This window comes from Oncorhynchus mykiss, chromosome 31 (assembly GCF_013265735.2).
Source record: "Oncorhynchus mykiss isolate Arlee chromosome 31, USDA_OmykA_1.1, whole genome shotgun sequence".
Lineage (NCBI taxonomy): Eukaryota > Metazoa > Chordata > Actinopteri > Salmoniformes > Salmonidae > Oncorhynchus > Oncorhynchus mykiss.
Genome location: NC_050571.1, coordinates 28,248,145 through 28,269,450, shown reverse-complemented (window position 1 = coordinate 28,269,450; position 21,306 = coordinate 28,248,145). Strand labels below are relative to the sequence as shown.

At 45.4% G+C, this 21,306-nt stretch overlaps 1 protein-coding gene across 4 annotated transcripts in view; it reads right to left on the bottom strand.

The window, feature by feature from the left end:
* The window catches only part of LOC110504299, a 50,963-nt gene extending 37,958 nt beyond the window's left edge, over positions 1–13,005 (bottom strand). For 2 of the 4 annotated variants that reach the window (XM_036970187.1, XM_036970188.1), the window contains exon 1: positions 12,855–13,005. The gene's annotated coding sequence lies outside the window, so the exon portion shown is untranslated. The remainder of the gene's footprint in view (positions 1–12,854) is intronic. The other 2 variants (XM_036970190.1, XM_036970189.1) reach the window with 1 other exon arrangement.
* Between the last annotated feature and the right edge of the window lie 8,301 nt (positions 13,006–21,306).

Genomic DNA, 21,306 nt, shown 5'->3' with positions numbered 1-21,306 from the left:
AGTTGTGGGCGTATTCTGCCCAGGGGAGCTGTTCTGACCAAGACGCAGGGTTGCGAAAAGAAAGACTGCGTAAGATGCGACCAATAGTCTGATTGGCCCGTTCTGCTTGACCGTTAGACTGGGGGTGAAAGCCGGAAGAGAGACTGACGGAAGCCCCAATCAAACGGCAAAACTCCCTCCAAAATTGAGACGTGAATTGCGGACCTCTGTCCGAAACGACGTCTGACGGAAGGCCATGAATTCTGAAAACGTTCTCGATGATGATTTGTGCCGTCTCTTTAGCAGAAGGAAGCTTAGCAAGGGGAATGAAATGAGCCGCCTTAGAGAACCTATCGACAACCGTAAGAATAACAGTCTTCCCCGCTGACGAAGGCAGTCCGGTGACAAAATCTAAGGCGATGTGAGACCACGGTCGAGAGGGAATAGGAAGCGGCCTGAGACGGCCGGCAGGAGGAGAGTTACCGGACTTAGTCTGCGCGCAGACCGAACAAGCAGCCACGAAACGACGCGTGTCATGCTCCCGGGTGGGCCACCAAAAACGCTGGCGAATGGAAGCAAGCGTACCCCGAACGCCAGGGTGGCCGGCTAACTTGGCAGAGTGAGCCCACTGAAGAACGGCCAGACGAGTAGGAACGGGAACGAAAAGAAGGTTCCTAGGACAAGCGCGCGGCGACGGAGTGTGAGTGAGCGCTTGTTTTACCTGCCTCTCAATTCCCCAGACAGTCAACCCGACAACACGCCCCTCAGGGAGAATCCCCTCGGGGTCAGTGTAGGCTACTGAAGAACTGAAGAGACGAGACAAAGCATCAGGCTTGGTGTTCTTAGAGCCCGGACGATAAGAAATCACGAACTCGAAACGAGCGAAAAACAGCGCCCAACGCGCCTGACGCGCATTAAGTCGTTTGGCAGAACGGATGTACTCAAGGTTCCTATGGTCAGTCCAAACGACAAAAGGAACGGTCGCCCCCTCCAACCACTGTCGCCATTCGCCTAGGGCTAACCGGATGGCGAGCAGTTCGCGGTTACCCACATCATAGTTACGTTCCGACGGCGACAGGCGATGAGAAAAATACGCGCATGGGTGGACCTTGTCGTCAGAGAGGGAGCGCTGAGAAAGAATGGCTCCCACGCCCACCTCTGACGCGTCAACCTCGACAACGAACTGTCTAGAGACGTCAGGTGTAACAAGGATAGGAGCGGATGTAAAACGATTCTTGAGGAGATCAAAAGCTCCCTGGGCGGAAACGGACCACTTAAAGCACGTCTTGACAGAAGTAAGGGCTGTGAGAGGAGCTGCCACCTGACCGAAATTACGGATGAAACGACGATAGAAGTTCGCGAAGCCGAGAAAGCGCTGCAGCTCGACGCGTGACTTAGGGACGGGCCAATCAATGACAGCTTGGACCTTAGCGGGATCCATCTTAATGCCTTCAGCGGAAATAACAGAACCGAGAAATGTGACTGAGGAGGCATGAAAAGTGCACTTCTCAGCCTTCACAAAAAGACAATTCTCTAAAAGGCGCTGGAGGACACGTCGAACGTGCTGAACATGAATCTGGAGTGACGGTGAAAAAATCAGGATATCGTCAAGGTAGACGAAAACAAAGATGTTCAGCATGTCTCTCAGGACATCATTGACTAATGCCTGAAAGACAGCTGGAGCGTTAGCGAGGCCGAAAGGAAGAACCCGGTATTCAAAGTGCCCTAACGGAGTGTTAAACGCCGTCTTCCACTCGTCCCCCTCCCTGATGCGCACGAGATGGTAAGCGTTACGAAGGTCCAACTTAGTGAAAAACCTGGCTCCCTGCAGGATCTCGAAGGCTGAAGACATAAGAGGAAGCGGATAACGATTCTTCACTGTTATGTCATTCAGCCCTCGATAATCTATGCAGGGGCGCAGAGACCCGTCCTTCTTCTTGACAAAAAAAAACCCCGCTCCGGCGGGAGAGGAGGAGGGGACTATGGTACCGGCGTCAAGAGCTACAGACAAATAATCTTCGAGAGCCTTACGTTCGGGAGCCGACAGAGAGTATAGTCTACCCCGGGGGGGGGTGGTTCCCGGAAGGAGATCAATACTACAATCATACGACCGGTGTGGAGGAAGAGAGGTGGCCCTGGACCGACTGAACACCGTGCGCAGATCGTGATATTCCTCCGGCACCCCTGTCAAATCACCAGGCTCCTCCTGTGAAGAAGAGACAGAGGAAACAGGAGGGATAGCAGACATTAAACATTTCACATGACAAGAGACGTTCCAGGAGAGGATAGAATTACTAGACCAATTAATGGAAGGATTATGACAAACTAGCCAGGGATGGCCCAAAACAACAGGTGTAAAAGGTGAACGAAAAATTAAAAAAGAAATGGTTTCACTATGATTACCAGAAACAGTGAGGGTTAAAGGTAGCGTCTCACGCTGAATCCTGGGGAGAGGACTACCATCCAGGGCGAACAAGGCCGTGGGCTCCTTTAACTGTCTGAGAGGAATGTCATGTTCCCGAGCCCAGGTCTCGTCCATAAAACAGCCCTCCGCCCCAGAGTCTATTAAGGCACTGCAGGAAGCAGACGAACCGGTCCAGCGTAGATGGACCGACAAGGTAGTGCAGGATCTTGAAGGAGAGACAGGAGTAGTAGCGCTCACCAGTAGCCCTCCGCTTACTGACGAGCTCTGGCCTTTTACTGGACATGAAGTGACAAAATGACCAGCGGAACCGCAATAGAGACAGAGGCGGTTGGTGATTCTCCGTTCCCTCTCCTTAGTCGAGATGCGGATACCTCCCAGCTGCATGGGCTCAGCACCCGAGCCGGCAGAGGAAGATGGTAGTGATGCGGAGAGGGGAGCGACGGAGAGCGCGAGCTCCTTTCCACGAGCTCGGTGACGAAGATCAACCCGTCGCTCAATGCGAATAGCGAGTTCAATCAAGGAATCCACGCTGGAAGGAACCTCCCGGGAGAGAATCTCATCCTTTACCTCTGCGCGGAGACCCTCCAGAAGACGAGCGAGCAAGGCCGGCTCGTTCCAGCCACTGGAGACAGCAAGAGTGCGAAACTCAATAGAGTAGTCTGTTATGGATCGATTGCCTTGACATAGGGAAGACAGGGCCCTGGAAGCCTCCTCCCCAAAAACAGATCGATCAAAAACCCGTATCATCTCCTCCTTAAAGTCCTGATACTGGTTAGTACACTCAGCCCTTGCCTCCCAGATTGCCGTGCCCCACTCACGAGCCCGTCCAATAAGGAGAGATATGACGTAGGCGACACGAGCAGTGCTCCTGGAGTAAGTGTTGGGCTGGAGAGAAAACACAATATCACACTGGGTGAGGAACGAGCGGCATTCAGTGGGCTCCCCAGAGTAACACGGCGGGTTATTGATTCTGGGCTCCGGAGATTCGAAAGCCCTGGAAGTGGCCGGTGGATCGAGGCGGAGATGGTGAACCTGTTCTGTGAGGTTGGAGACTTGGGTGGCCAGGGTCCCAACGGCATGTCGAGCAGCAGACACTTCCTGCTCGTGTCTGCCTAGCATCGCTCCCTGGATCCCGACGGCTGAGTGGAGAGGATCCGAAGTCGCTGGGTCCATTCTTGGTCGGATTCTTCTGTTATGGTGAGTGAATGAGGACCCAAAAGCGAACTAACTTAAACAGAGCTTCTTTAATAACCAAACATAGGTAGGCTCAGATAGACCGGCAGATTCCGACAGGACAGGACAAGGTTACAGCAAACATGACGATAGTCTGGCTCAGGCATGAAACACAAACAAGAATCCGACAAGGACAGGAACAGAAACAGAGAGAGATATAGGGACCTAATCAGAGGGAAAAAGGGAACAGGTGGGAAACGGGGTGAATGGGTAGTTAGAGGAGACAAGGAACAGCTGGGAGAAAGCGGGGGAGAAAAGGTAACCTAACAACGACCAGCAGAGGGAGACAGGGTGAAGGGAAAGGACAGAGACAAGACACAACATGACAGTATGAGAGATCATACAAAAGATTTTGCTGTGACTCTTTTGTGGATGATGTAAAAAATATTTGTGTCTGATGTGATTAATAAAGAGCATCCAGATGCTGCACTTGGTGAATTTATGAAATTGCTTCTTCCAATTATTGATAAACATGCACCTGTTAAGTAACTGACTGTTAGAACTGTTAAGGCTCCATGGATTGATTAATTGAAAAATTGTATGGTTGAAAGAGATGGGGCAAAAGGAGTGGCTAATAAGTCTGGCTGCACATATGACTGGCTGAATTACTGCAAATTGAGAAATTATGTTACTAAACTCAACAACAACACATTTAAAACGGTATTATTAAGCTAAGATCAATGATATAAAGAAAAAAACTTTGGAGTACTTTAAATTATGGGCAGAAAGACAAATTCAGATGTTGCCAATTATTTGAACGATTACTTAATTGGAAAAGTTGGCAAATTTAGGCAGGAAATGGCAACCGTGAGCCATCGTATTCATGCATAAAAAATGTATAATGAAAGAAAAGCATTGCTTTGAAGTCTGAATTTTGTAAAGTTAGTGTAGGAGAGGTGGAAAAATTATTGTTAACGATCAATAATGACAAACCTCCTGGCATTGACAACTTAGATGGGAAGCTACTGAGGATGGTAGCTGACTCTATAGCCACTCTTATCTGTCATATCTTTAATTTGAGTCTAGAGGAAAGTATTTGTCCTCAGGCCTTGATGGAAGCCAAAGTAATTCCGCTACCCAAGAGTGGTAAAGCGGCCTTTACTGGTTCTAACAGCAGACCTATAAGCTTGCTGCCAGTTCTTAGCAAACTGTTGGGGAAAAAATTATGTTTGACCAAGTACAATGCTACTTCTCTGTAAACAAATTAACCACAGACTTTCAGCATGCTTATAGGGAAGGGCACTCAACATGTACTGTACGGACACAAATGACTGATGATTGGTTGAAAGAAATTGATAATAAGAAGATTGTGGGAGCTGTACTCTTAGATTTCAGTGCAGCCTTTGATATTATTGGCAAAACCTGTTGTTGAAAAAATGTATGTATATGTTATGGCCTTTCAACCTCTATACCATATCGTGGATTCAGAGCTATCTATCTAATAGAACTCAAATGATTTTCTTTAATGGAAGCTTCTCTAATGTCAAACATGCAAAGTGTGGCGTACCGCAGGGCAGCTCTCTAGGCCCTCTATTATTTTATATTTTTACCAATGACCTACCACTGGCATTAAACATCAGCAACCACAGCTAATGAAGTCACTGAAACCCTTAACAAACAGTTGCAGTCTGTTTTGGAATGGATGGATAATGGAGTAATAAACTGGCCGTGGACATCTCTAAAACTAAGAGCATTGTAATTGGTATAAATAATTCCATAAATTCTAAACCTCTGTTCTAGCTGAATCTTGTAATGAATGGTCTGGCTGTTGAACAAGTTGAGAAGACTAAATTACTTGGCGTTACCTTAGATTGTAAACTGTAATGGTCTAAACATATAGATTCAATGGTTGTAAAGATGGGGAGAGTTCTGTCTGTAATAAATCGATGCTCTGTTTTTCTGATACCACATTCCAAAAAGCAAGTCCTGCAGGCTCTAGTTTGTCTTATCTTGATTATTCTCATTGTGTGATCGAGTTCTGCAAGGAAAGACCTAGTAAAGCTGCAGCTAGCCCAGAACAGAGTGGCACATCTTGCTCTTCATAGTAATCAGAAGGCTGTTATAAATATTATACATGCCAGTCTCTCTTGGCTAAGAGTTAAGGAGAGACTGACTGCATCACTTCTTCGTTTTATAAGAAACATTGTGTTGACAATCCCAAATTGCTTGCACAGTCAACTTACACACAGCTCTGACACACACACTTACCTCACCAGACATGCCACCAGGTGTCTTTTCACAATCCCCATATCCAGAACAAATTCAAGAAAGCGTACAGTATTATAAAGAGCCATTATTGCATGGAACTCTTTTCCATCTCATATTGTTCAAATGAACAGCAAACCTGGTTAAAAAAAAATTAAAAACACATATGGCACAACGCCACTCCCCTATTTGACCTAGATAGTTTGTGCGTGTGTATTGATGTAGTTCTGTCTTTGAGCTGTTCTTGTCTAAATGTTCTGTATTATTTCATGTTTCGTGTGGACCCCAGGAAGAGTAGCTGCTGCTTTTGCAATAGCTAACGGGGATCCTAATAAAATACCAAACACCAAAAGTATGTTTAATTGAGTACTGTACACCACTGTTTACGCAGCAGGTTATGAGAATTAACGTAGCAGGTAAGGAGAATTAGGTTAAGGTTAGGAAAATGGTTAGGTTTGCTAAAAATGCTCTCCTAACTATGAAGTCATTTCCAGACCTAGCTGTACTCTATGTTGCATAACCCACCACATCCTACCATGAGACATCTATGTCTTCATCACTGAAAAAGATAAACAGTTGAGATGTATATAATTCGAAAGCTTACAAATAGGGTTGTCAAACTATTTATTTATTTTTTTCTTTATAATAAACCTTTTAGCTTAAATGATCTAAAAATACATGAACATTTTTTTCATGTTCTTATAGCCTATATGTTGTAGCTTAGAACCTATTTTACATCATCAGAGATGTTTGTGGTGTGCCCACCATCAGTTGAGACAAAGCATACTTTTAAGTATAAGCTGGGTGTTATATTTTGGCTTATAAATGTAAAAAAAAAAGGAATATAATTGACGTTTCAACTTTCAAATTATATCACAAAAATGGTTGGAGGTCCACACGTCATATAATTTTGACTTGAGTGGGAATTTCTATTGTTTCAAGGTCTTGGTGGATCCGACTTATTTGGACTAAAGATCCTGAAGCTTCTGCACATGTGCAGATCACATTCTATGTGTTTCTTTACCTCTACTTTATGCAAACATTTCTGTGTTCTCCTCCCCTCGCTCTTTTGCTGGTTTTATTCTATGATTTCTTCCATCCTAGCCAAATGTAATCTGCTTACATGCTCCGCCCTTATATCAAGGTGTTTTTGTACTTCCCTTATACACTACACTTTTCTGCCACTAACTATTACTATACCACAGGTCAATATAGTCTACCAGTCTAACTGTCTATCCTGGCCACTATCCACCATTTATGGTGACAATAGAGGTATGTGGATCGTTTGTCCAGATCTGCAGTAGGCTAACTAAATCATGGACTCTCTAAATGACAGTTGTGGCTGCTTTGCGTGATGTATTGTTGTCTCTACCTTCTTGCCCTTTGTGCTGTTGTCTGTGCCCAATAATGTTTGTAACATGTTTTGTGCTGCTACCATGTTGTATTGCTACCATGCTGTGTTGTCATGTGGTGTCTTAGGTCTCTCTTTATGTAGTGTTGTCTCTCTTGTTTTGATGTGTGCTTTGTCCTACATTTATTTTATTTTTAATTTTAATCCCAGTCCCCGTTCCTGCAGGAGGCCTTTTGCCTTTTGGTAGGCCATCGTTGTAAATAATATTTTTTTCTTAACTGACTTGCCTAGTTAAATAACGGTTAAATAAAATATATATTTGTTTAATAAACTAGCAATCCTATCACAAAATAAAAGCATTCAAAGTTTTGTCTATTTTCAATATGAATCCACAAGAACAAATAGGAATAGTTGATAGGCAGCAGATAGGCGAGGTACATCATTTTGTATGAAAGAACAGTGAAGACATTGTCATGACGTTGGTCTGATGGGGGAGGTTTATGAACCCCATAAATGCCTTTCCCCCATTTCTCTCTCTCTACTCTATAGAGTTGACTCTTGAAAAGCCCTTTGTTAACATAGAGATTCTGGGAACATCAAAAGGTGGGAAACAAAACCATATTTTGGTAATCCAAACAGTTGAAAATATGCGTTGGTACTTAATGATCAGTTGGCGTCTGAGACATGATTACTGATGTTAGGACAACATAAACTGTATCTTGGAAAATCTACTCATTCTAGTTATCAGATTCACATGGAATTGCTGTGCAATTTGTGAAAATATGAAATGTAATTTTAGCTTCTTTAATGAGAGAACAGTTTGTCATAGAGAAACTCTGCTCACTCAGAGGCCCCACCCAAGTAAACAGACTTTGGTTGTAAACTATGAAACACGCCCTTCTTTCACCACTATATAAACCCGTTGACGAAAATTCAACTTCCTGTTCCAAGGACATGAGGACTTGCAGTCCCTGCGTTAAAAGGACAAGATCACCTACAGAACTAAGCCAACCTCAGCGTGAGCTCTGGTTGAACAACAGGAACCTAACAAAATTAGTATCGAATCTCAACGTGAAGGTGACGACCTACACGCCGGTAGGATGAATTTCGACTATACCAGCCAGAATATAGCATGAGCATATAGCATGGCAACTTGGTATGAACTTTGAACTCTTATTCACTAAAGAAGTGATACCTCCTAGCCGTTGCGTTAGCAACAGCAGATGTAAACGTGGGCTAGGAAAGGACGGACAAAGTATCTGTTCTACCACACGATAACAGTACTACCAAGTCCTACCACCAGACATTCTTCAAAGGACAACCCGGGCTTCCATCTACGACCAACCGATCGAAGCGCAGCTCAGAGTAAATATTTATTGCGTTTTCCTTTTCCAAATGGGCGGTTATTTAGAATGCATAAGATTCTGTATTTACGATAGAGTAGCTGCCTACGGCCCGATAGAGACACAAAATCTTTTTGTTCCTCAGTCTTCCCGCTCTTTCATTCAAAACCCAACCCCCTTTCTTTGTGTATCCAGCTGTCATATCTGTTCCATCCACTAGGGACGTTTTCCTTTATGACATAATTTGTAATCAATGTATGATCCATTCTGTGTAGATGTAATTCGGTGTGATTATTTAGGTATTTAGTAAATAAATAATTTAACCAAATTTTGAATTGGTGATTCAACTTTTTAGCCAGGGTTCGTGAAGAATTTACAACTTTCAGATGAGACTTTACAAAAGAATTTACAACTTTCAGATGAGACTAAATAAGGTGACAATTAAATATTGACTGCTACTGATATAAAAGATTACTAGGTCTTTAAGAGTTTTTTCGGAAGATAACAGCTCTATAAACATTATTTTGTGGTGCCCTTGACTTTCTAGTTAATTACATTTACATGATTAGCTTAATCAGGTAATATTAATTACAGATAAATTATTTTATAGAATAGTATGTCATACCACTTAATCAGGCATAGCCAAAGACACGACAACATGAGACACAGCTGCTCAAAAAGCTCCCCTTTGATCTTGTTTAGGGACAATGCAATTATCCTACCTAGACTAGCCTACAACATCACAACGCAATGAATAATGGCATTATTGTACAACATTCTACTCTAAACTGCAGTGAAAACGTTATTTGAATAATGGCGCAAAAGCCCTGTGATTTCAATGTTTCATTCTATTTGGATCGATTGTGGGTTTTCTCTCACAGGTTATACATTCTAGAAAGGTACAACAGCAGACCAGTCTGGCTTTATTTTTTACTTCTGATGTTGCAACATCCCTGGGCAAGCCTGACGAGCCGGCTGAGGCATGGGCACTGGACGAGCCGACAGAGGCGTAGGAGCCGATGAGCTGGCAGAGGCATAGGAGCCCGACGAGCCGGCAGAGGCGTAGTAGCCCGACGAGCCTGCAGAAGCATGGGAGCCAGCTGAGGCGTAGGAGCCGGCAGAAGCGTGGGAGCCGGCAGAGGCGTAGGAGCCGGCAGAGGCGTGGGAGCCGGCAGAGGCGTAAGGTCCGGCAGAGGCGTGGGAGCCGGCAGAGGCATAGGAACCGGCAGAGGCATGGGAGCCAGCTGAGGCATAGGAGCCGGCAGAAGCGTGGGAGCCGGCAGAGGCATAGGAGCCGGCAGAAGCGTGGGAGCCGTCAGAGGCATATGAGTCGGCAGAGGCGTAGGAGCCGGCAGAGGCGTGGGAGCCGGCAGAGGCATAGGAGCCGGCAGAGGCGTGGGAGCCGACAGAGGCATAGGAGCCGGCAGAGGCATAGGAGCCGGCAGAAGCGTGGGAGCCGGCAGAAGCGTGGGAGCCGGCAGAGGCATAGGAGCCGGTAGAAGCGTGGGAGCCGGCAGAAGCGTGGGAGCCGGCAGAGGCGTGGGAGCCGGCAGAGGCGTGGGAGCCGGCATAGGCGTGGGAGCCGGCAGAGGCGTGGGAGCCCGACGAGCTGGCAGAGGTGTAGGAGACGGCAGAGGCGTGGGAGCCGGCAGAGGCGTAGGGTCCGGCAGAGGCGTGGGAGCCGGCAGAGGCGTAGGGTCCGGCAGAGGCGTGGGAGCCGGCAGAGGCGTGGGAGCCGGAAGAGGCGTAGGGTCCGGCAGAGGCGTGGGATCCGGCAGAGGCGTAGGGTCCGGCAGAGGCGTGGGAGCCGGCAGAGGCGTAGGGTCCGGCAGAGGCATGGGAGCCGGCAGAGGCGTGGGAGCCGGCAGAGGCGTAGGGTCCGGCAGAGGCGTAGGGTCCGGCAAAGGCGTGGGAGCCGGCAGAGGCGTAGGGTCCGGCAGAGGCGTGGGATCCGGCAGAGGCGTAGGTCCGGCAGAGGCGTGGGAGCCGGCAGAGGCGTAGGGTCCGGCAGAGGCATGGGAGCCGGCAGAGGCGTGGGAGCCGGCAGAGGCGTAGGGTCCGGCAGAGGCGTAGGGTCCGGCAAAGGCGTGGGAGCCGGCAGAGGCGTAGGGTCCGGCAGAGGCGTGGGAGCCCGACGAGCCGGCAGAGGCGTAGGAGCCGGCAGAGGCGTAGGGTCCGGCAGAGGCGTAGGGTCCGGCAAAGGCGTGGGAGCCGGCAGAGGCGTAGGGTCCGGCAGAGGCGTGGGAGCCCGACGAGCCGGCAGAGGCTAGGGGGCCGGCAAGGGGTGTGGGAGCCCGCAGAGTCGTGGGAGCCGGCAGGGGCGTAGGAGCCGGCAGAGGCGTGGGAGCCGGCAGAGGCGTGGGAGCCGGCAGAGGCGTGGGAGCCCGGCAAGCCGGCTGAGGCATAAAACCCTGGCAAGAAAACCTCTTGAGTCAGCTAGGGTGTGGAAACCCGACGAGCTGGCTTAGGCACCCCCAGACCCAACGCCACCACCACCCGGAAAGCCAGCACTCCCCGATGCTTCGTTTGATGGCATCAGCATTCTCTGGCGCCCTCCTTTCAATAAATATCAAGGGTCTGGTGACATGATCGATTCTTGGCTGCCATTTGACAAATAAAAATAATCTTGCACTTTAGTGCATAATAATCTCATCATGAAGTAGGCTATACCTGCACTGTATCTGCAAGCTGTTAGCTCGAGTGCACTTTCCAGTAGCAGAGTGGGGACATTGGCTATATCTATGCAAAAAAAAAATTGTGACAAAACAATCAGTAGGCCTAGTTGAAAATCTGATGGAAACCCATTTAACTTGTATTATTTATTCGTTACATGGGAATTTAACCTCAAAAGTTGTTTTTATGTGCAGTATGTATTTACGCACATACTTTATCCTGAACAAGTAAATTAGAAACACAATTCTGATAGGAAATTGCGCATTTTTTAAAATGCAGATTTGAGAATATTCGCATATAAATAATCTGTCGGCAATCAGATGAAAACCTAGCTATAGCCACCCTAAAGAATCTGGCATGTGCACTAGTCCAGTGTCATTTTGATTATGCCTGCACATCATGGTTCACCAGCAGCACCGAACATCTAAGGAATACGCTACAGACCAGCCAAAACAAGCTTGTAAGAATTGTACTTAAACTCCCCCCTCACACTCATCTGGAGGTCGAGCATTTTATAAAGCAAACAACGTCATTATCACAACACATAGATTGTAATATGGCATTCCCTGGTGATTTTACCCACGCCTACTGAGAGATGGTGAGTGTTCCTGAGGGGTCTACAGTCTCAGTTCTGACAGTTTGAATAATGCTGTCTATGAATGACTCCAAACAAAATTGACTGAGTTTGAGCAATTTTGATATAAACAATGTGTAGATGTTGCCCTAAGAGTTTTTGCAAAGTTGGTAGAATCTTATTCAAAATCATTTGCAGCTATAATGGCTGCCTAAGGTCTTTCCACCAAGTATTATCTCTGGGGTGTGAAGACATACACAATCAAGACTTCATTTTTATTAATTTGGATATTCTTCTAGAATGTTTCTTTCACTTTGGAAATATGGAGTAGGTTGTGTACATCTGTAGGAAAACAATGCAAGCTGTTTTGTTTTTTGTTATTGTTTTGTTTTTTCTGTTTTTTTGTAATAGCATAGACATTCCCATTGAAGTTGATATTCAATGGTTGGTGGACCAGCAGCCATCTTTCTCGTGGTAATTGGAAGTTGAAATTTAAATTAAATTTAAATATCTATGGTTTACCAGCTAAATTGCAGTGGTTTGAAGGGATAGGTCCATTCTATTGCTATTATTGAAATGACACACAACCTGTATTCAATAGCATGCTGTGTCTCAACCAATGACAGGCACAACACTAAAACCTCAGATAATGTAAAATAGGGTCTAAACTACAACATATCTGAAAAATACACTAATCTGAGTTTACATTATTATTGATTATTGACGTTAAAGGTTTTAAAAAAATAACATTAAGAAAAATCTAGAATGAAAAAAACAGTTTGACAAACCTGTTTGAAAGCTTTCAAATGATATCAAGCTCAACTGTATATCTTTTTCAGGGATGAACATGTCTCATAGTATCTTTCTGACCACTTCTACTATGGTCAAACATTTATGGAAGGTTTTGTTCAAATCAAAGGGGATGCGGTCAGAAAGAGATTGAATTCATATGGAACGGCCCAATATATTAAATATGCTGCAAAACCATCCCAGAAATCCCCATCACCTTGTATAGATGTTAATGTTACTACTTTAATAAAATAAGTAAAAGGTGAAAATATTGTCACTTACCTTGATCCTGGCCTGGATTCAAAGATACATTAAGTTTGTCTGAAAGTAGTTTCTCTGAATAAGCCTCCTTCAAACCATGCACTTACTGGATATTGGGGGATACAGTCAAAACAGAAGTGAAAGTGGGAACCTGAAACAGAAGTGAAAGTGGGAACCTACTACAAACCATTTCATATCTACACACCATCTACACACCATAACCACTGTTTCCCTACCAGAAAACATGTGATACCCTAACGTGTTGTGTATTAACGCACCCAAATTCAGAAGGAAACTGAAGCAAGGATGGCTTGACTGCGTTTAGTGCGTGTCGGCTCACTTGACCGCAATTAAATACCCAGTGACATAGGCTTGTCAAGGTACAGTATATTAAACTTATCATTTGAAAGACCCATAGACATACACTATGTACACAAAGGTATGTGAACACCCCCACAAATTAGTGGATTCGGCTATTTCAGCCACACCCTTTGCTGACAGGTGTATAAAATCAAGCACACAGCCATGCAATCTCCATAGACACACAGCCATGCAATCTCCATAGACAAACATTGGCAGTAGAATGGCCTTGCTGAAGAGCTCAGTGACTTTCAACGTGGCACCCTCATAGGATGCCACCTTTCCAACAAGTTATTTTGTCAAATTTCTGCACTGCTAGAGCTCCCCGGGCAACTGCAAATGCTGTTATTGTGGAGTGGAAAAGTCTAGGCGCAACAACAGCTCAGCCGTTAAGTGGTAGGCCACACAAGCTCACCGAACGGGACCGCCGAGTGCTGAAGCACGTAGCGTGTAAAAATCATCTATCCTCGGTTGCAACACTCACGGCCGAGTTTCAAACTGCCTCTGGAAGCAACGTCAGCACAATAAGTGTTCGTCGAGAGGTCATTAAATGGGCTTCCAGCCGCACACAAGCCTAAAATCACCATGCACAATGCCAAGCGTCGGCTGGAGTTGTATAAAGCTCGCCGCCATTGGACTCTGGAGCAATGGAAACACGTTCTCTGGAGCTACATCTGGGTTTGGCAGATGCAAGGAGAGTTACCTGCCCCAATGCATAGTGCCAACTGTAGAGTTTGGTGGAGGAGGAATAATGGTCAGGGGCTTTTTCATGGTTCGGTTACACATGGAATAAACAAAACATACAGTCAATAATACAGTAGAACAAAAGAAAACAAAAAGTATATTTACAGTGAGTGCAAATGAGGTAAGTTAAGGAAATAAATAGTTCAGAACAACAGATTTTTACCTGGCCAGCTCAGGGATTCAAGCCAGCAACCTTTCAGTTACCTGCCCAACACCCTAACCACTAGGCTAACTCGGCAGCTCTGGGTTTGATCCAGCAACCTTTTGGTTACTGGCCCAACGTGCTAACCACTAGGTTACCTGCCACCTCAGCAAAGAGGTGACCAACTCTATATTAATGTTCAACGAGCAGGTATCCACATACTTTTGGTCATGTAGTGTATGACTGGGGTGCAATGTCCCCTGGTGGTCATTAAGTAGTATGGTAAAGCTGGAATATTAACTAACAACATTTTAGTCATTTAGCAGATGCTCTCATCCAGAGCGATTTACAGTAACGAGTGCATATATTAATGGCGTTGCAAGCACCATTAATTGGGGACACAAACAAATCTGAATTCATCATTAGGGTCTGCATGCCCACAACCACACACAATGTAAAATACCTGGTGAGTTTAGTACCGTAAAAAAGTGCAACCCGTTTGTTTATTCCTTGTAGTATCCGAGACAAGACTTCCCAGACTTCCCGTATCCCAGATATGACTTCCCAACTACAATAAAAACTCCGGTACAATAATACATAAGATGTCCCATTTCTTGATTTTACTTTAACTGGAAACAATTGGACACAATTAATCAGGAGGTTGAAGAAATTCGGCTTGTCACCAAAAGCACTCACAAAACAGGTTTTGTTTGCAAAAATGTACATATTTATTAATTTTACCATTTTACTTCCATTGAGAATTGGTAAAAACGTAAAATACCTTTGAATACTGTAAATCAAATAAAAACAGAAAGGCATATAGGCACATAGGCACATTAGCACATAGGCACATTAGCTCAAAATGGTCTATAAATGCCTAGATGAAGATATTCAATCAGTACTGATGCATTTGCCGCAATCAGTCATCACTTCTTCCATGTCTTTTCAAATCATCCGTTAGTGTGGACATTCTTCAGTCTTATGAGAAGGGTTAAAGGGTCATTCCTATTGGAGTGGTTTGCTTTTGGAGTTATGATGCAAATTAAAGCATTTTTAATTTAACTAAGCAAGTCAGTTACAAGCAAATTCTTATTTACAATGACAGCGTAGGAACAGGGCGCGAACCCAGGACTCTGATGGCACAGCAGACTCGGTCTCAACCTTTAAGTCTTTAATGAAGACTCATCTCTTCAGTAGGTCGTATGATTGAGTGTAGTCTGGCCCAGGAGTGTGAAGGTGAACGGAAAGGCACTGGAGCAATGAACCGCCCTTGCTGTCTCTGCCTGGCCAGTTCCCCTCTCTCCACTGGGATTATCTGCCTCAAACCCTATTACAGGGGCTGAGTCCCTGGCTTACTGGTGCACTTCCATTCTGTCCCTAGGAGGGGTGCATCACTTGAATGGGTTGTCCGGGTTGGAAGATCTCCCCCTTGGGTTGTGCCGTGGGGGAGATCTTTGTGGGCTATACTCAGCCTTTGTTAGTGTAATTTAATTGTGCCAATGTGCTTTCATTAATTGAAAACCCTTCATCTATTTTATGAGAATGTGTAAGATTCTTGTTTGCATAAAATAGACGCAGACCAGTCTTTTAATAATAGGTAATAGTATTTATTCTCGGAGCGCGCTGCCACTTAACCACGAGCAACAGTTTATATACAGATCATGACGTCATTTCATTGCTTTAAAAGAATCCCCTCCTCTCGACCGGGACAAAGTGAGGTGAAAAGTTCATTCTAACTTACTAACACACTCCCAGGTAACTTTTGACCCCTCAACATTATCGATCACCACTGAGCTGACAGTTCTAATTAACAGAAAACCTAGGAATGCACTCACTGTCTTATCTAAAAAACCCAGAGCTAAGTTTCTGTAGGTTTCACCATGTTTCACCTACCTTCACCTGTGAATGGTTTGTCCTCTGACAAATCAACTGTAAATTTCGGTGTTCCTCAAGGTTCGGTTTTAGGACCACTATTGTTTTCACTATATATTTTACCTCTTGGGGATGTTATTCGAAAACATAATGTTAACTTTCACTGCTATGCAGATGACACACAGCTGTACATTTCAATGAAACATGGTGAAGCCCCAAAATTGCCCTTGCTAGAAGAATGTGTTTCAGACATAAGGAAGTGGATGGCTGCAAACTTTCTACTTTTAAACTCGGACAAAACAGAGATGCTTGTTCTAGGTCCCAAGAAACAAAGAGATCTTCTGTTGATTCTGACAATTAATCTTAATGGTTGTACAGTCGTCTCAAATAAAACTGTGAAGGACCTCGGCGTTACTCTGGACCCTGATCTCTCTTTTGAAGAACATATCAAGACCATTTCAAGGACAGCTTTTTTCCATCTACGTAACATTGCAAAAATCAGAAACTTTCTGTCCAAAAATGATGCAGAAAAATTAATCCATGCTTTTGTAACTTCTAGGTTAGACTACTGCAATGCTCTACTTTCCGGCTACCCGGATAAAGCACTAAATAAACTTCAGTTAGTGCTAAATACGGCTGCTAGAATCCTGACTAGAACCAAAAAAAATTATCATATTACTCCAGTGCTAGCCTCTCTACACTGGCTTCCTGTCAAAGCAAGGGCTGATTTCAAGGTTTTACTGCTAACCTACAAAGCATTACATGGGCTTGCTCCAACCTATCTCTCTGATTTGGTCCTGCCGTACATACCTACACGTACGCTACGGTCACAAGACGCAGGCCTCCTAATTGTCCCTAGAATTTCTAAGCAAACAGCTGGAGGTAGGGCTTTCTCCTATAGAGCTCCATTTTTATGGAACGGTCTGCCTACCCATGTCAGAGACGCAAACTCGGTTTCAACCTTTAAGTCTCTACTGAAGACTCATCTCTTCAGTGGGTCATATGATTGAGTGTAGTCTGGCCCAGGAGTGGGAGGGTGAACGGAAAGGCTCTGGAGCAACGAACCGCCCTTGCTGTCTCTGCCTGGCCGGTTCCCCTCTTTCCACTGGGATTCTCTGCCTCTAACCCTATTATAGGGGCTGAGTCACTGGCTTACTGGGGCTCTCTCATGCCGTCCCTGGAGGGGGTGCGTCACCTGAGTGGGTTGATTCACTGATGTGGTCATCCTGTCTGGGTTGGGTTGTGCCGTGGCGGAGGTCTTTGTGGGCTATACTCAGCCTTGTCTCAGGATGGTAAGTTGGTGGTTGAAGATGTCCCTCTAGTGGTGTCTAGGGCTGTGCTTTGGCAAAGTGGGTGACCCCTCCTGTCTCAGCCTCCAGTATTTATGCTGCAGTAGTTTATGTGTCGGGGGGCTAGGGTCAGTTTGTTATATCTGGAGTACTTCTCCTGTCCTATTCGGTGTCCTGTGTGAATCTAAGTGTGCGTTCTCTAATTCTCTCCTTCTCTCTTTCTCTCTCTCGGAGGACCTGAGCCCTAGGACCATGCCCCAGGACTACCTGACATGATGACTCCTTGCTGTCCCCAGTCCACCTGACCGTGCTGCTGGTCCAGTTTAAACTGTTCTGCCTTATTATTATTCGACCATGCTGGTCATTTATGAACATTTGAACATCTTGTCCATGTTCTGTTATAATCTCCACCCGGCACAGCCAGAAGAGGACTGGCCATCCCACATATGCTCTCTCTAATTCTCTCTTTCTTTCTCTCTCTTGGAGGACCTGAGCCCTAGGACAATGCCCCAGGAATACCTGACATGATGACTCCTTGCTGTCCCCAGTCCACCTGACTGTGCTGCTGCTCCAGTTTCAACTGTTCTGCCTTATTATTATTTGACCATGCTGGTCATTTATGAACATTTGAACATCTTGATAAGGTTCTGTTATAATCTCCACCCGGCACAGCCAGAAGAGGACTGGCCACCCCACATAGCCTGGTTCCTCTCTAGGTTTCTTCCTAGGTTTTGGCCTTTCTAGGGAGTTTTTCCTAGCCACTGTGCTTCTACACCTGCATTGCTTGCTGTTTGGGGTTTTAGGCTGGGTTTCTGTACAGCACTTTGAGATATCAGCTGATGTACGAAGGGCTATATAAATAAATTTGATTTGATTTGATTTGGTTCAACGCTAGGTTAACGACCTTATGTGTTTACACAGTCCCCAACCCATTAGTTTCTTCCTAGTTGGAATGGTGTTCATTAACTTTAATTACTCCTTGTCCGTGTCACACAATCCCTTCTTTTGAACTCATATTGTTAATCAGATATAATAAAACAGAGTATAAGTTGACTTCGTTACAATTCTATTTAAAATGGGGATATTGTTTATTCATTTAGTCATAATAATTCCAACAGCCTTGTCTTAGGATGGTAAATTGGTGGTTGAAGATATATCTCTAGTGGTGTGGGGGCTGTGCTTTGGCAAAGTGGGTGGGGTTATATCCTGCTTGTTTGGCCCTGTCCGGGGGGTATTGTCGGACGGGGCCACAGTGTCTCTCGACCCCTCCTGTCTCAGCTTCCAGTACTTATGCTGCAATAGTTTATGTGTCGGGGGGCTAGGGTCAGTCTGTTATATCTGGAGAATTTCTTCTGTCTTATCCGGTGTCCTGTGTGAATTTAAGTATGCTCTCTTTAATTCTCTCTCAGAGGACCTGAGCCCTAGGACCATGCCTCAGGAGTACCTGGCCTGATGACTCCTTGCTGTCCCCAGTCCACATGGTCGTGCTGCTGCTGCAGTTTCAACTCTTCTGCCTGCGGCTATGGAACCCTGAACCCTGACCGGACATGCTACCTGTCCCAGACCTGCTGTTTTCAACTCTCTAGAGACAACAGGAGCGGTAGAGATACTCTGAATAATCAGCTATGAAAAGCCAACTGCCATTTACTCCTGAGGTGCTGACCAGTTGCACCCTCTACAACCACTGTAATTATTATTCTTTGACCTTGCTGGTGATCTATGAACATTTGAACAGGTTTCTTCCTAGGGAGTTTTTCCTAGCCACTGTGCTTCTACACCAGCATTGCTTGCTGTTTGGGGTTTTAGGCTGGGTTTCTGTACAACACTTTGTGACATCAGGTGATGTAAGAAGGGCTTTATAAATGAATTTGATTGATTGATTGTTCGGGGGCGGAACAACAAATTTCTACACTGTCAGCTATGGGATTCGATCTAGCAACCTTTCGGTTACTGGCCCAAGGCTCTAACAACTAGGCTACCTGCCACCCTAGCAAGAAAGCATCCCAGTAATTGTTCTGAAACACTTTCCAATGAGCACTGCAGAACAGAGCTGACCATTGACACCAAAGACAGATACCAAAGGTACTTATTGATCTAAAACCAATCCTTGTCTTCACATACTGTATACACAGAAACTCTTTATGCCTCTAAATGGAATAAACATGGACATTCTCATATTAGAGCTAAACAGCTAAAAACATATATGTTTACTTACATGTTTCTTTTACACAGGATGTTGGCTGTACATGCATTTCCACAACACAATAGCTGTGTCCCCTCAGTCTGAAATTAATTAATGTCCTTGTCAGTCTCTTGACTTGAAAGGTGAAACTATGGTACATGGTGAATACCTATCCAATCCTTTCATTTACTAGTGGTCAGGAAGGAGAGGAGACAAGGAAAGGAAGCCATTACGAGGATTGGAACACAGCCATTCAGGAACCACAGGTGAAATCAACACAGTGGGTGTGTCTAACAGGCCAATGAGGACCCAAGTGTTTAGGACTCTATTCATTCAAGCCAATCGTGCCCTCTTCAAGACTTTCTTGCTGTGTTTGGACCATTATAGTTTGTTGGTGATGTGGACAGCAAGGAACTTGAAGCTCTCAACCTACTCGGTCCTCCTTTTCTTGTAGTCCACGATCATCTCCTTTGTCTTGCTCACGTTGAGGGAGAGATTGTTGTCCTGGCACCACACTGTCGGTTTCAGACCTGCCACCGTTGTGTCATCAGCAAACTTAATGATGGTGTTGGAGTCATGCTTGGCCACGCAGTCATGGGTAAACAGGGAGTACAGGAGGGGAATAAGCACGCACCCGTGAGAGGCCCCGGTGCTGAGGATCATTGTGGGAGATGTGTTGTTGCCTACCCATACCACCTTGGAGCGGCCCGTCAGGAAGTCCAGGATCCAGTTGCAGAGGGAGGTGTTGTCCCGGGGTCCGTAGCTTAGTGATGAGCTTTTTGGGCACTATGGTGTTGAATGCTGAGCTGTAGTCAATCAACAGCATTCTCACATAGGTGTTGCTTTTGTCCAGGTGTGAAAGGGCAGTGTGGCTTGCGATTGAGATTGTGTCATCTGTGGATCGGTTGGGGCGGTATGCGAATTGGAGTGAGTCTAGGGTTTCTGGGATGATGGTGTTGATGTGAGCCATGACCAGCCTTTCAAAGCACTGCATGGCTACAGACGTGAGTGCTACGGGGCAGTAGTAATTTAGGCTGGTTACTTCGCTTTCTTGGGCACAGTGACTATGGTGGTCTGCTTGAAACATGTAGGTATTACCCACTCGGTCAGGGAAAGGTTGAAAATGTCAGTGAAGACACTTGCCAGTTGGTCAGCGTATACATTTAGTGCATGTCCTGGAAATCCGTCTGGCCCCACGGCCTGTTTAAAGAATGTTGACCTGTTTAAAGGTCTTGCTCACATTGGCTAAGGAGAGCGTGATCATACAGTCGGCCGGAACAACTGGTGCTCTCGTGCATGCTTCAGTGTTGCTTGCCTCGAAGCGAGCATAAAAGGCATTTAGCCCATCTGGTAGGCTTGCGCCACTGGGCAGCTTGTGGCTGGGTTTCCCTTTATAGTCCGTAATAGTCTGCAAGCACTGCCACATCCAACGAGCGTCAGAGCCAGTGCAGTAGGATGTAGGTAGTTATATGATCACACTGGAAATAGATAATTTGTTGGATTACTTGTGAGGCACAGCTAAGTGAGCATAATTAGCGTTTATATTTTTTTCACTGGACTGATGGCCTGCATCTGATGGTCAGTCTGAGGAGAGGGCAGCGGTGAGGCTGCCTCTCACCCGACTCACCGTCCCTCTTCCCTCCGTTGAGAAAAGGGGACACAGTCTTCCAGTTGATGGCGCAACTCAAGTTGCACTGCATTATTTCTGTTTCATGCACCAATGTTTTTACTCCTATAACCAGAGAAAGTGAAATATTCCTTGATATTAAAAAAGACAAGCCATTAATACTTTGCTATACTCATTCATTGCAGCTGCAGTGCTGGTTCTAGAGTGTGGAAGTAGGGAGAACGCAAATGTTATGGCTTATAAAGGTGTTGAAGAAA